General features: G+C 38.3%; 1 protein-coding gene across 4 annotated transcripts in view; it reads right to left on the bottom strand.

The window, feature by feature from the left end:
- Nucleotides 1-14,934, bottom strand: part of npas2 (neuronal PAS domain protein 2) — a 40,230-nt gene that overhangs the window by 22,016 nt on the left and 3,280 nt on the right. Inside the window, exon 1 of one of the 4 annotated variants that reach the window (XM_071461360.1) lies at nucleotides 2,694-4,932. The exons of the other annotated variants lie outside the window; for them this stretch is intronic. The gene's annotated coding sequence lies outside the window, so the exon portion shown is untranslated. Of the gene's footprint in view, nucleotides 1-2,693; nucleotides 4,933-14,934 lie in introns of those variants that run through there. 4 annotated transcript variants of the gene reach the window in all.

Below are 14,934 nucleotides of genomic sequence, written 5' to 3'. Positions count from 1 at the left end.
TGCAAAGCCCTTGTTCCCTCTTCACTTTTGCTTCTTTCCCTTTTTTAAACACACACCGCTGCTGGTCTTAGAACAATGAGAGTCACACACATGCTGCACCTACACTCTGTCTCTGTTTGTCATCTTTTAAATTAAAATTAAAACTATCCCAAATAGCGCAACACTGTCTGACAGATCCATTACAGATTATCAACATGTGTGTGTAGCTCTTAGTTATTGATGAATTATACCGCTCATGCAAACCGGTTGTTGTTGATAGCATCAGTAACTTTACACTAAGTGGCTTGTAAAGGGCATGGGCACAGATGATAGGTTGGGTCCTGATGTTGGCAGCAGATATTTCCCTGTAGCTGTCAAAGACAAAATACCTGTTTGACTTCTGTGACTGGGGTGTGGCTGACATGACTGTCAGCTTTAACACATAGGGAATGCTTATTAGTGACACACTTTATAGTCACACACATAGCTTAAGAAATCATTGACCTTTGTACATTAGAGGAGAGTACAATTTTTTTTACCTCATAATGCTTAGAGTTGTTGTGGCATAGATTGTTTGTTGCGTAATTCATACAGCAGTGCAGTTATCTTTAATCTACTGTAAGCATAAAGACCAAAAAAACCTAGTTTGTTGATCTATAACATAGGGAAGAAAATAACTGTGTAATTATAGTGCCCATGATTTATTGTACAACTCCCAAATTAGGGTTATGACTTGCACAATTGCCTTGCATCTAATTCAACTGGTATTTTCTCCTTACTTTGGGTTTTTAGAACTATTACTATATAAATTTGAGAGCCATCAGAGATTTTACTGTAGCATTTACATTGTAGTAGCCATGCCTTTAATATTTCTGGGCATATTGGGTCATTATGGGTAATAATCCAAATCAAGGAGCAGCGCTGGATTTATGCATGTGATGATGCAGCTTTATTTGTCTGGTGTTTAATTCGCTGGATCAAGCAAAAACATGCCCGTCCATAATAAACATAAAGAGCCAATATTCATAAAGCCATTAGATATAACAGGGAAAATATCTTTCCAGGAATACCAATGCACAATAAATCCAGCAAATAAATGCTGCTGACCACTAATGTTGTCAACAGAGGACTTTTTCACAGGGTTTATGATGCTCATGCTCACACACACACACACACACACACACACACACACACACACACACACACACACACATACACGTGAATCAGATGATAGACTGCTCATGAGAAAAGGCTATCTGCAAGCTGTCTGAAAGGCAACAACATTCTTTAAAAAGTTATGGTATTCTAGCCAGAGAGCTCACTGTGCTGATAGATGAGTTTAGGCTACTTGTTAATCCAACCCTAGAGTCAAGGGTACTACTGTCTGCTTGTCTTAACGTTTACACTGCCTGACCACCTGCATCTGGTTTTGAGTCGAGAGGTCAAGCTGTCAGGTAAACACTAACAGGGCCTCGACAAATTTAGTTTCAGTCAATCTGGTTATGTTTATTTATTTATTTATTTATTGTTCATTTCCAATACTTCATAATGCCACTTCATTGAACGTTGCAATGTCCATAAACACAAAAACCATGTTAGACCATATTTCTGTACTTATTCAATACATTATATTTGTTTTAACATGCTTCTAAGTCTGTCTGGATTGTATACAACATTAAACTAATTTACTTAATTTCCCCGTAAGATGGTTATTATGGTTAAATATTTTTCTAACCAACATACATCTGCCGGTCATAACATATTAGTCCATATATACAGTATACACAGATGTGCATACACAAAGTGTAAACGTAAACAAAAATTCAAAATACTTAAAATAAAATTAATTTCATTTCTATCAACATGTAAGAACAGGCCAGTTTCTCCGTTTGAAAAAGAAAAGGTCTCTGTTTTCTGTTGTGATTTCTGTCATAAGGAAAGCTCTCTGTTAGTGATAAGGAAACAGGAGGCACTTTGGTTACACACCTACAAATGAAAAACACTGGGTTGGCCAATGAGTGCACTCAATGACCCTTTAACTTCCTAGTATGTACATGGTAAATAAGTAATGCTGCCACACTTCATGGCAGGGTCAGACAGAGGAAATCTCCCTCTACAGAAAACAATGGCAGATATGTCAGATGGGCAAATATTGAGCCCAAAATGCCTTTGGAACAAAGAAATGTGAACTCCAGTAGACTTAAAGCTGCCAGGTTGGGTAACATCAGCCTGACCTAAGCCTGCTGAGAAATTATTCAAGGAATTCTTTTCCTGTGACATTTAACATTTTGCTATCTGGCGTCTTTGAGGAGGCAGTGACGAATATCCCTTCAGTGTTTTGCCATGAATGTCATCAGCAATGGTACAAGGGGGGGGGGGCGAAAAATAGGTTATTTCAACCTTGTAACCAGGGCACTTGATGACTGAGAGCTGAAAACATGTAAGCAGCATTCAAGAGCGCTGGGTCTATGTAGCTGCTGATATAGACAACATCTATCTTCAGCCTACACGGTCTGAGTCTTGTAGAGAAGAATGAACTGGGTCTTGACAGGGGCTAATCATGCGGTCGACCACCTCCCCTTTAATTTGGAAAGAGGCCACTCATGAACTTTGATGTTGTCCACAGTGTAAACGGGTGCCAGCGATATGACAACATTTTGCGCTCCTCTGTCAGAGTGACGCGAAACTGAAAGCTTAAATTAAATCTCACGTACCTTGAAAACGGGTCTCCAGCAGGAAAAAACATCCACATTTAACTTTAATCAATCGAGTCATTTTTTTTTTTTTTTTTGGATCTACAGCATAGCAGCTGAGCGCAGCTGCCAGCGCCGAGCTGACCCGGAGAGAGCGCTGAAAGCGTTAAATTGCATAACAACGCCTAAGTTAATAACGCGTTGTTATTAATCGCCGGTGAGCTGTCTGCGGCTTTGGCAGTCCCAATTCATCAACAACACACGACCAAATTTCCCATTCGTGGTCTTTGTGGGCTGTGTCCGTCTATTTTCCAGGCACTGTACTCCACATCCTCCGCTGGCAGTGGCTTGTAAACAGGACTGAGTGGCTGAGAACAGAGAAAGTAGGTCAGCTGGTAGCTCAATACTCGGCTAACGACGACAGCAGCATAAGCAGTCGGCTGTGCAACACAACCGAAAGAAACCTTTACCGACCGAGAGGAGGGGGAGACTGTAATCTTTAACACGTGCTTAATGCATAATAGCAGCACACTGAGAGCCATTTAGAGAGCTGTAATGAAGAACTGCCTATATGTGTCATTTGGGTTTGCAACGCAGTTTACAAAGGGTGTGAAATTGTGAATGGTACGGTCTGAAGTGAAGCCTAATACCACTTGGCCATGGAGGCATGACAAGTAGCCCTTAATCTACTAGGCTAGGTCCACATTTATCTAAGAAGAACGGACTGTTTATTATTATTTTTTTTATTTTTTCTTATGATAAACCTGAATGTGATTCTATATTTTTGCTAATAACAGAGCAAAATCTGAAAAGAAACAATATTATCTTAGTGAGTTAGTTGTTAAATGTGTGACCCTGAGACTTCCCACAGTCCCAAGTTCCCAAGTCTTGTACGCTTCTTAAGTCAGGAGGGCACTGGAATTATATTTGAGCTATATCTATCTGTCTGTCTATCTATCTATCTATCTATCTATCTATCTATCTATCTATCTATCTATCTATCTATCTATCTATCTATACGCCCTGATCACATTAACACCTGCCCAGTACAATCACAGTTTGACCTGCTGACCACTAAGCGGCTCCAATAGAGCAGTTGGAGTTAAGGGCCTTTTTCAGGGCCACCACAGTGGTGTTAATGAGGGGCGGGCAATCGCTGCTTTTTCACTTTTCCATACCAAATGTAATCCTGCCAGTCTGGGAATTGATCCCTTCACATGCTTGCTTCTCTAACCTTAAGCCACCACTGCTCACAATATTAGAGACTGCCCTCCTTTGAAAATGAGCAAAATAGGTAGTCTGTGCAGCTGGTTATTATGACCCATAGTTACGTTTTGTTAATAGGTGGCATATAGCGGCCGTAGTAATTATTACAGAAGCAAAGGGAAAAGTGCGGTGACGAAGTATGTAGAGCGACAAAGTCCACATCAGGAGGAGGTTGGGGTGGATGGATGGCTCAACAAACTATGGGAATATGACACAGGAAAGCCATGTTTGCTTAGTTTACGTTGTTCTATTATCCATGATTGTTCTGACAAATTTAACAGTTATTACTGTAACCATGACAACAAAGATTGTCTAATGTTGAGGAAGAACTTATCTTAACCCAAATCATGATATTTTCCCAAACCTAACCACACCGTTTTTGTGCCTCAACCTAACCAAGCCATGATCCTTATTATAGTAACCATGGCGACAAAAGTAGGTACACCACTCTTGGTACAGACCATGTGTTTATTATTGTAACCATGACAACCAAGGTCCAGTAGGCCTGCCGCCATAGGGGCAATATTTCAGGAAACACCGCAGCCCTTTGGGTCGTATCAGAGGGTTGGTGGTTCCCAACCTGTGGGCTGCAAAACAGTACAATTTTAGAATTTTTTTGGCAACATTTTTGAAGTTTTCAAATGGGCCAAGAATTAGAAAACATTAGTAACTGCTGACTTAGCCAATTAGTGTGCTTTAGTCTGTTTTTTAGAGTTGTTCCAATATCAGTACTGGTATCAGAGATGCTTCCGATACTGCCTAAAATGCTGGACTACTTGGGTATCGGCGAGTATGCAAGTCTCTGTAGTAAACTTTAATATTAATGTCATTATTTTTGCTGAAATTTGTTCATAAATGGAAATATTGGTCAAATGAGGAATTTGACCCGATGATGGTGCTTGATGAAAAGTTACTACTGTTTATGTGGGAGGGGTAAATGTTTGTACCAAATATCATTGTTGGAAATATTTCAGTCTGGACCAAAGTGGTGGATGACAGTTCCATCTATAAAGCCAAACTGCTAGCATGGTTAACAAGCATGTGTGGAGAGTGACATATAATACTGGTCCAAAATCAGATCAAACTAGGAATATAACTAACTGTACATGGTAGGACTCTTATGACACTGATCCATCAGGACACCAGCTTCTACTGTTTGTAAATCATGATAATCCCTAAAGGATTTTTCCCTCTGGCCTGTATTGTTTTAGTTATGTCTGACATATCTGACAAGGAATGTGTACTTCTGAAGCAGATTTTGATGTTTAGACAAAGCCTTAGTGCTGAGTGTCACAACTCAGTTTTGTAGGTCCTTTTTGATGATGCCATCTCTTATATCACCTCAGATGACTATCAATTCCTTTCCATTCAATCCTGGATGTTTGGGTTGCAGAGAAGAGTTTCCTTAATAGACGGTATCGTGATAAAGGCCACTTGTCATGTGAGTGGAGAGTACAGACAACAGAGCACATGAGAATCCCCTGCTTTGACACGTCAGTATATGACCGGAAAACCTTAAGTGCATGTTCTCAATTAGATGAATGGAGACTCTCATAATGGAGATGGTGAGCAATGGCCTGCGAGTATAAAAAGGTTCTTTGAACATTTTTAGCAAATCATTTTTAATCAATAATGTTGTCAAAGCTTTAAGATGTAATATAATGAAATAGTAAATACTGTGGCTGCACTATAATCTGAGCTGCACAAAAATCTTTATATATGTTTTAGATTTTTTACAGAATTTATTCTTGAAATAGACAGATTTTATCATTAAGATAGCTGAACAAACAAAAGAAAATTTGTTGCTACCCAAACAGAAAACTGAAATCTGTGGACATGTGACTTCAAAGTCAAAGCAAACCTCTGGCTCTGCCAGTCCTCCTTATTTAACATTTTATGAGTTTCTCTCTGGATGACCATAAGCTTGAGACACACAGCTGAGACAATGTCAGATATGCAGACCACTTGTCTCAATGACCATCTTCATGTAATGAGTCACACTTTCCCACAGCCGATTCAGACTGCAGCTGTTGCAGAAGTCCAGATCTTGACGACTGATCCGGCTTATGATATGGCACCAGTATGATATACTTTTAACCAGTTTGTGAGACATGGTGTAACAGTAGCACAGCCAGTTTCTCTGGTCATCCAGTGACTTATACCTCGTAAACTAAATGACCACATCTTTGTGCTAAATGGAATATTGAATCTTTGGCATTATTCCAACTTAACTGTTGTGCCTGTAAGTACAGTGGCATCTCTTGCACACAGTCTTAAACTTGTGCTGCGTGCTAAGATAGTTGTCTGCTGAGCTTCTAACGAAGCAGCCAAAATAGGTTTCTTATAGAAAGGTAAAAGTAGACAAAATAACACAGGAAAATCTTTGTTCTGCACCTCTGTATTGGTTGAAACCTTCAAACATGTTGCATTTCAGACAGACTAAACACAGTAAGGCCATCAGGCACCACAGAGGCCCCCCACATCACTGGCCAAATTCAATTCCCAATGTTGGCTCTTTCTGTGTGGAGCTCCCACTGTGTATCACACGGGTGTTCCAGTTTCTCTCATGTCTACAAGATATGAAAGGCAGGTGGATGACAGATACTGAGTTGGTAGGTAAGGCTGGGCAAAGCCAAATGGCTTTATCATTTTCTTTTCAGTAACTATGGTAACTTATAGGTGTTGCTGAAATGTAGCAGATCAGGTCGCAGCACATAAGGTTCAGTACAGTGCAGCTAATCAGGCTGCAGTTTGCCTGCACATTGCAGCCAACCATCAGTAAGTATTAGGTAACCACCATGTGATAAAAATAACACTATGTATAATACATCAGGAATAATGTATTATTGTTACTGTACCCTCCAGAATGAGGAAATTGTTGGTAAAAGAAATCCATTCAAATTAAACTATATGGAAATTGTTTGGATATTACAAAAGTGACCCAACTGAGACACAGACACTATGCAAAATATGCTGTTAGCCAGAGTAAACCAAGACCAGAAACAAAATTATTTCATCCACCTGAAATGTATAAAAGAGTATGAAATTACTACCGACGCATGTGTCATTTTACCTGCAACTACGTGTTTCTACTGTTAGCAGCAACCATGGGGCTGAACCAAAACTAAAGTCATTTTAAAGCCAAGCTTGCAAAGTTAAATGGTGTTGTAAGTAAATAATAGCAATCATTTATGTTTTAGTCAAGTCTGATTACTTAACAAGGTTTTGTGTAGCAGCTTTCAGTTTTTGTATGGATACTCTACCACTACCAACATATATTCATGTTCACTGTCTGCACTGCTGAAGAAATTAGATTTGAAAGCAACTACAGATTTTTCTTTATTTACATCAAAAAAGAGGGAAATTTGGATTTTTTGTAATATGAACCCATGTTTGCACAGTTAAAATGTTTTCATTTAGCTAGATCTATTCAATTTTATTCTATTCTACCATATTCTATGGTTTCTTATGTCAAAAATTGCCAGAAAAAATGTCAACACTACAACACATTCCCTTCCACTCGATAAGTATAAACCCATACAACAGCTATAACGCACACTATAACAAGAACAATTCATAAATCACAGTGAAATTCATTTTACTGTGAAATAGTAAAGTGATCTTGCATGAACAGAACAGTAAGAACAGAAACAACAACAATCCACACTCAAGGTTTTCTATTTTGACTGCATCCTCAGACTAAATGTAGATTTTAATGTGTGTATAGTTAATCTACTAAATGAAAAATAACTTCTGAATCATTATTTGAATTTGAAGTAAAAAGTGAGATAACAAGATCTGTCTTGGTTTATATTATTGGCTATATATATTGGCTATCAGATCTTGAAAACCACTAGCTGACATCGAGGTTCTGAAGTTTACGTTTGATACAGAAAGGTGCAAGAGACTGTGTTTCACAGAAATGAAAAAAAGACAAAAGGCATAGATAATGAATAAGTGAGGCTGGAGTTGAAAACTCCTGAAACAAGTTATAATTAGGCCACAGGGAGACAGTGTGGCTCCATAGGGAGATGAGAGGTAACTGTCTAAAAACTGACCTTCAACACACAAGAATCATGCAACATGATGTCAATAAACTGCACACAGCACATTCGTATTTACCAACCTGTCTAGAGTCTGGCTCCTTTTCTGAACAGTGTTTCATGTTAGTGATTCATTCCCTATATTTCCTGCAAAGTAACTTTAACACTTTTGCTTGCTTTTTAATTTCCTTCAAGCTCCAATAAAGCATGCATAATGCTTAACCAGCCACAGAGGACATTAATGTTCTTTAACGGCCTGATGATTTCTGTAGCTCTTAACTGAACAATTCACAGCGCAAAGACTTTCTACTGTGTCCCTGACAAATAATTACCTTTGGATGGGATGGTATAGTGCGGCCAAACTTGCAGTGATTAGCTCTAAGGATGACAATGTTTGTCTGTCAGTCAGTATCGGCAAATATCTGCAAAACTAGCAACACCCCCATAAGCCTCATGTGTATTTTGTGCTTAGTCCTGATGAGCAAATCTTAGCATGCTAACATGGGTAACTAACATGGTGAATATTAAACCCACTGAACATCAGCATGTTAGCATTGTCTTTGTGATGATTTGATGATGTTGGCATGCTGACATTAGGATTTACCTCAAAGTACTGCTGTGCCAAAGTGCAGCCTCACGTGCATGGCTGTAAACTCTGAAGTCTTACATACATACTTCACCTAATATGTCCTCCCTTTAAAGTGCCACGCTAAAGTGGTATCTTTGAGTAACTCAAAAAGGTTTATTGACATGCAGGGTCAGCTGCTGCTTGTTATGTAAGAAAATGAATTGATGCCAATAGAAAATACATGCACAAATTGGTACTAAAACATTGCTGAGGAAGTGACCAATGCCAGACTGATGATATAAGATCATTCTAAACTAAATTGTTGCTATGCCAGCGACCAACAAGTGTGAGACATCTAAGATTCATAAAGATCTCCCACATTTTACTGCATTATTCACCATCCGCCTACATAGAGATTAGTTCCGCTCTTTTATGTAGGTCATGCTATTGGATAATGAGATGACATTTAGTGCTCATAAGCAGGCCTCACCACATAAAAAATGCTCAGTATTAGGTTCTTTACATCCTGTACCATTGTCCAGACTGCTTGCCTTTACATTAGTGAAAAACTGGATTATTTTGATAATCACTCAGACATTAAGCCATATTGCCTCTAGCTACATCTGTGATACTGGTATTGATGATGTCATCGTGGCCCTCTGCTGAGGCACTGACTGTCATTAATTAGACTGTGGCACTGCTGTTCGCTCTGTGTTCCCATGGTAACAATGTGTGGTGTCTATTTTCCCCCAACCAAGGCAGCTATGTCCATTGAGCCGCTGGTTTCCATTTTCCTCAAGTCTAGGATATTTTTCATACACAAACCCATTTGTTAGTCTAATGAATATTAATAAAGTGGCAGACAACCTTTCTGGCTGTATGCTTTTCTCATTATAACAACCTAAACTCACTCTCACTACATTGTAACAGCAGTGATGCCTTATTAATACTGGGCTTAAAGATAGGCTAAAGAGATCATTTACTGTTGAGTTATTGAATTAATAACTCCCTGTGTTTTATATTAGATAGTATTTGATATAAAGACTCAAATTAATACCGTAAATTCACAGATTAGGATTTTACAGATGTAGATGAGGTAGGATAGCTAAAGCCTTATTTTAGATAGTTGCCAATCATAAATAGATGATAAAAACATAAGATTTCCTTACTTATGGAAAGATTGATATTGCTGAATGCTCCTGAGCTTTGTCTTCTCTCAGAGAGATAAGAACATCACATCAGCAGTAGATGTTCCACCTGCAGCAACTGAAGAAAATCACCTTATCACAGGAAATGGTGGCTCATTTCTACATAACCATTTTTCTATCCATTTACACTGTTGGCTAGCTCTAAGTTTACACAATGTTCAACTCAAGGACATTTGGTACCATGTAATTCAGTCTAGATGGAGCACCACTGGCTACAACTTCAGACCTTATCAAACAGAAGAGCAAGGAAATTGGAAAGAAATCACAGAATGGACTATTTGGGGCATTTCTAACCCCAAACAGCATTTTCCTCCATGGAGCAGCTAATAGAAAAAAGGCACTGGTCAGTAGAGAAACAAATCATTGTGCCCCTCCAGAGCTGTGTTTTCCCACAAGCGTTGTCTGTCTCAACCAAGCAGCAGCTTCACACTAATCCCCCCTTGGGCAACAGCTGAACCCTTGCACTGACTGAGCTCTACCCGCTGGACAATCCTGTCACAATAGAGTCTAACACATCCTCACCTGCTGTGCACTAAGGGAAAAACACATGCCCTTTCCCCATGTTCTCCATAACTGCATCTGTGTAAACAACCTGAGAGATGCTGAATCAGTTACTCAATCAAGAAATTACTATTTGAATAATTAATCATTCTGATAAATTTTCATGCAAAAATACCATTGATATAACTATACATTTTTACATTTCATCTTAGCAAACCTTGGCAATGACATTTTGGCATTTTGGAAAAAACCACTTGTGAAAATGACTGGAGACATTTTAAACACTGGATTGATACTAATTTAAAAAATAACTGATTAATTAACCATATAAATTTAGTGTGCAGTGAGCTCATTCCTGTTCAGTCTAACTGTACATTTTATGTAAGTTTTTTTTTTTTTCACTCATTCTGTGTTTACTTTTTATGCTTATTCAACAACATCCATCGATGATTGTGATGATACTTTTCTCAAAGTGCCTTGTAATTACACATTCACCGCACAGCACCGCCTCACAGTGGGTGGCCGCATCCTTTCAATGAGAAAGCAGAACTATAAAACAAACATCCTTTCACCAGGTAGAGCTACTCTCAAATTTTCTTATAATTATATTCTTTCAACAATTCCAAATGAATCACCAAATTATTTCAGGCCTTTTATTGTCTGCTGCTGCTCAGGAAAAGATGCAATTACCTAAGGCAGTGTGTGGGCAAATATGTGGGTCACAATTCTAGGGCACGGGTGGAAAGGGCAATGCAGCTTTTTCTTTGTAACACTGTCTCAAACTCAGATTCTAGATAAAATCTTTGTTTAAATTAATGTTGAAGGGTATTGATTATTTTACAATTCCCTCCAAAGAAACATTTTGAGCTGATAGCAAGGATAATATCATCATTATGAATTCATCAGTGAGTGTCTGTAAAACCACAAGCAGCCACTCTCTTATGCACAGGCTCTGAACTCAAATAGCCTTCCACAAGCAGTCCATGGAAAAAATGACCTTATGTCTCCATTCCTATCTATTGCTATTTCATTTTCCTTATTATGAAACTCTGCTGTCCATGTTTCCAAAGCTTCCTCTTGAAAGCACAAAAATCTCTCTTGTTAAATTCAGGTTATTATTAATAGAAGAAGGCAGCTTGTATTGAAAAGCTTTCATCTCTTTGAGGGAACAGGTAGACAAATACCAGATACTAAACTGCATTATGACCAAATATCATTCTGTCTAACTTTTCATCCAAAGAGACCAAAAGTACAGGACTGCAGGCATTTTCCATTTCCACATTAAAAGAGCATTTGACATATAAAGTTACATTATTGACAGCTCCCCATTAATATTTCATGTGTTTTTATGTAATTAAGTTTTTAGTTGAACTACAGGACACAAAATCAGACGTAGATGACATCTGTCTTTCACCTGAGGGCCTTTTCACAAAAACATATATATATCGTACACATAATCACAATAGATGGCTTGTGAAGAAAGTGGGTTAATAGCATCTACATTTTTAATGATAAAAGACTGGCTGATTAGTTGTCTGGAAGAAAAAAATAATCACACTGACTAGTTTTCACAATCACTGAGTGTTGGCACACTGATGCCTGATTAAAGAACAATGAAATACAGCTAATTTGGATGCTTAAAAAGACCACAATCTCTGTGAGTGGAATTATGTGCACACATTATTCAGGATAACAGCTCATACTAACGGCAAAGCAGATTTGTGTAGTGAGAGGAGAACTCATGCTTCACTGTGACAGTGATTCATGATTTGCTCACCCTGCTGAAGTGTCCTTGAGCAAACCTGTAAATCACTTCCAGCTCTGTCAAAGACCCTGTCCTCAGACCTCACTGTGGATGGAGGAACAGATTTTCTCTACAGATTTCCAAAAAGTATGACACATTTCTGTGGGCTCTCAAAAGATGCATATTATATTAACAAAATATTCAAAATACTGCATATAATACTGAATATAAATCACATAAATCCTCATGGAATTGGAAAACCTCTACTCTACAGTGTACATGCCAGAGAATGGAGGTTGTAGTATCATGTAGTATGTTTTGGCTAAATGTAAGTAATTCATGTTTCCTCTTGTTTTCTGGACCCAGCCTCAAAATAAAACCCGAGTGTCACCATGGTGTGTGAACTCCCCATTTCTCTGTCACTGTAATGACCAGGTTTTCCCTCTTGACATCACAGGTTGCAGATGACCTACTCAAGATCAAAAGGACTGAGGAATCTGTTTTGGGAGTGCTCTTTTCATTTCAGCATCAAACCTGACATGCCCGTTTATGGTCTTCTGCTTCATTGTGTATTTTACTCCACGAAAACAAACCGCGGTGTAATGCACATGCAGCCAACACCCTGAGCTAAAGATCTGAATCACATCTAGGTCACACACAGGGGCTGGGCCCACACATATTGTGAAACCTTTTTTTTTTCTCCATCTGAAACACAAAGTATGGCCACACCCGATTCTTGACAGTGACCTTTTGTCGTGAAGGAAAAGCTGGACCCCGAGTCCTGTGAATCAGCTATGTAAAATAGACAGGGTATCCAGAAAAAAGCATGGACTCATAGACAAGTGGGAAAAAAATGAATGTGCAGCAGACAGCGTAGCACTCAGATAGTAGCGGAATTAATTTCACATGATCCCTAATGAACCTCATTTATGTAGATGAGATATTCACGCCATCGAATAAAGAAAACTACCTCGAAAGTAGAAAATTTCAGGTCGCAGCCATAGATTTTGTTGAATGGAGATCCTGGTGTATTACAGTGGCATCTTTGTAGAGGTTTCACACAAAATGTTCAGATGTTTATCTCATGTAATGCCACTCATTTCATGCTATGAATAAAAAGGGAGGAAGCAAATTCACATAATGTGATATGTCTTAGAGCTGGAATAAGTGAACTTTAAAAAAAAAAAAGCGGCTAAATGTCTTAATCATGCCCCAGTAGATCTGAGCCTGAAGCGACTGAGGACAATAACTGTGTGCTTTGGAGCAAGAGATCAGCAGCAAGGACGATGACGTCTGTAGAGGCAGTTATATAACCAGAGTTGAACATTTTGTCTGTCATAGTTGCAAGGTTAAAGAGGGTGACATGAATACCAGGCATAGTCTCAAGAGTCATGTGCAACATAGTTCCACTGGCCAAATGAAGCCAACCTCACCAAGGCAGGCAACAGTACAGTGGAGTATGGAGCAAAGAGGAATGCCCATGTTTCTCTTCAGACAACTTTCCTCTCTCAAGGCATCAAAGGTTCCTACCTCCCTAATGGAGATTCACCATGAATATTCCAAGAAAAGTATGACAAGTCATGTCAAGCCTACAGTCCAGACAATTCTAAATATTCAGACTACAGTAAGGATGACACAGCATGGTGTGGTGAAGTTACTGGCTTGACTCAACAAAGTTGATCAACATTTCAGAACTGCAGAGTGTGGCCTAAATGCTGTGGTATTGAGCACATTGTACCATACAGATGGATATAAAACAGTACATTAAGCCTAAACAAAAATTTGATCTATAATTATTTTATAGGTTTTATTTTGTTTTTGTCAGAGCATATATAAATACAAACAGAAATTCAGATGTAAAACAGAAATATTAATATAACATTAGTACTAAATTGTAAATAATTTCAGGACTGTATAATTTCCACATTCATCCCACATGAAACCCACCACACTGCTCATCTAATTGTCCCAATGAGTCCATTAAACAAAGGAAGGTAGCAGAGGCAGTGCATAGTACAGCAATCACATAATAATAACAAATAACAATCAAATAGGAAAAATAAATCATTCAATAAATTCAATAAATCAATAAGTGAATAAATAAGTTCTTCTTAAGATGCATGCCTGGCTACTTATCATAATGTAATTCATGAACTACTGTGCTTTCCCTTTGTGTATTTAATTTTTCTTTAACTTCAAGAGGTACATAATGTCTATTACTATATTACAATTTTATCTACCAATCTATTTTATCTACTTTATTTAATCTACTGTCTAACTTTCTCACAGTCACTCAGGTAATGTTTTTAGTAGTCTATGAAGTGTGGAGTAAGGTCAGGCCTGGCCTTAATCATGTTGTCTTCACCAGAAACTAAAAGTCTTACACTGCTAATACATTTACATGTTTCCTTGTTTCATTGTCTTTTCCTGCCCATTTGAACAGTTTTGGACATATAGGCAAAATGTATGTTAGCTTTCAGTCTCTTTTTTCTGTGGGTGAGTAATAATAAGCATCAAGTAAATATTCTCCACAGAACAACATAACACCTATAACCCACTGAACGTACTGCTTGTTTGTGTTTGATAATATTGTTTATTACAGTTGTCACAAACAGTCTCACCTTCGCTCAAGCAGGTCAGTGTCTTCCAGGACTTGCTATACTTGGAAAAGTGCAAAGGGTTGGACAAAGGGCATAAAAACACTTGAAACATCAGGAACTATTGTGACAGGCTGTGAAGGAGCAGGGAACTCTAGCCTGGTTTTGATGAAAATCACAAACACTTTAAATGCCTGTTTAATATAGTCATAGTGCCTGTTTCTCATTTCTCTCAGCTTTTCCTGTTTTATGACCTACAATAAAAATGTTTTCACTGTTGCTCTGTCTAAATAAGCATGCCTCTGATGTTGAGGTCAGGTGTCTCTTCTATATGG

The sequence above is a fragment of the Trachinotus anak genome, unplaced genomic scaffold (genome assembly GCF_046630095.1).
Source record: "Trachinotus anak isolate AG129_WGS33_773 ecotype Australia unplaced genomic scaffold, CSIRO_AGI_Tana_v1 ptg000024l, whole genome shotgun sequence".
Taxonomy (NCBI): domain Eukaryota; kingdom Metazoa; phylum Chordata; class Actinopteri; order Carangiformes; family Carangidae; genus Trachinotus; species Trachinotus anak.
Note: the sequence above shows the minus strand (reverse complement) of the source record. Positions and strands in the feature narration are given on the sequence as shown.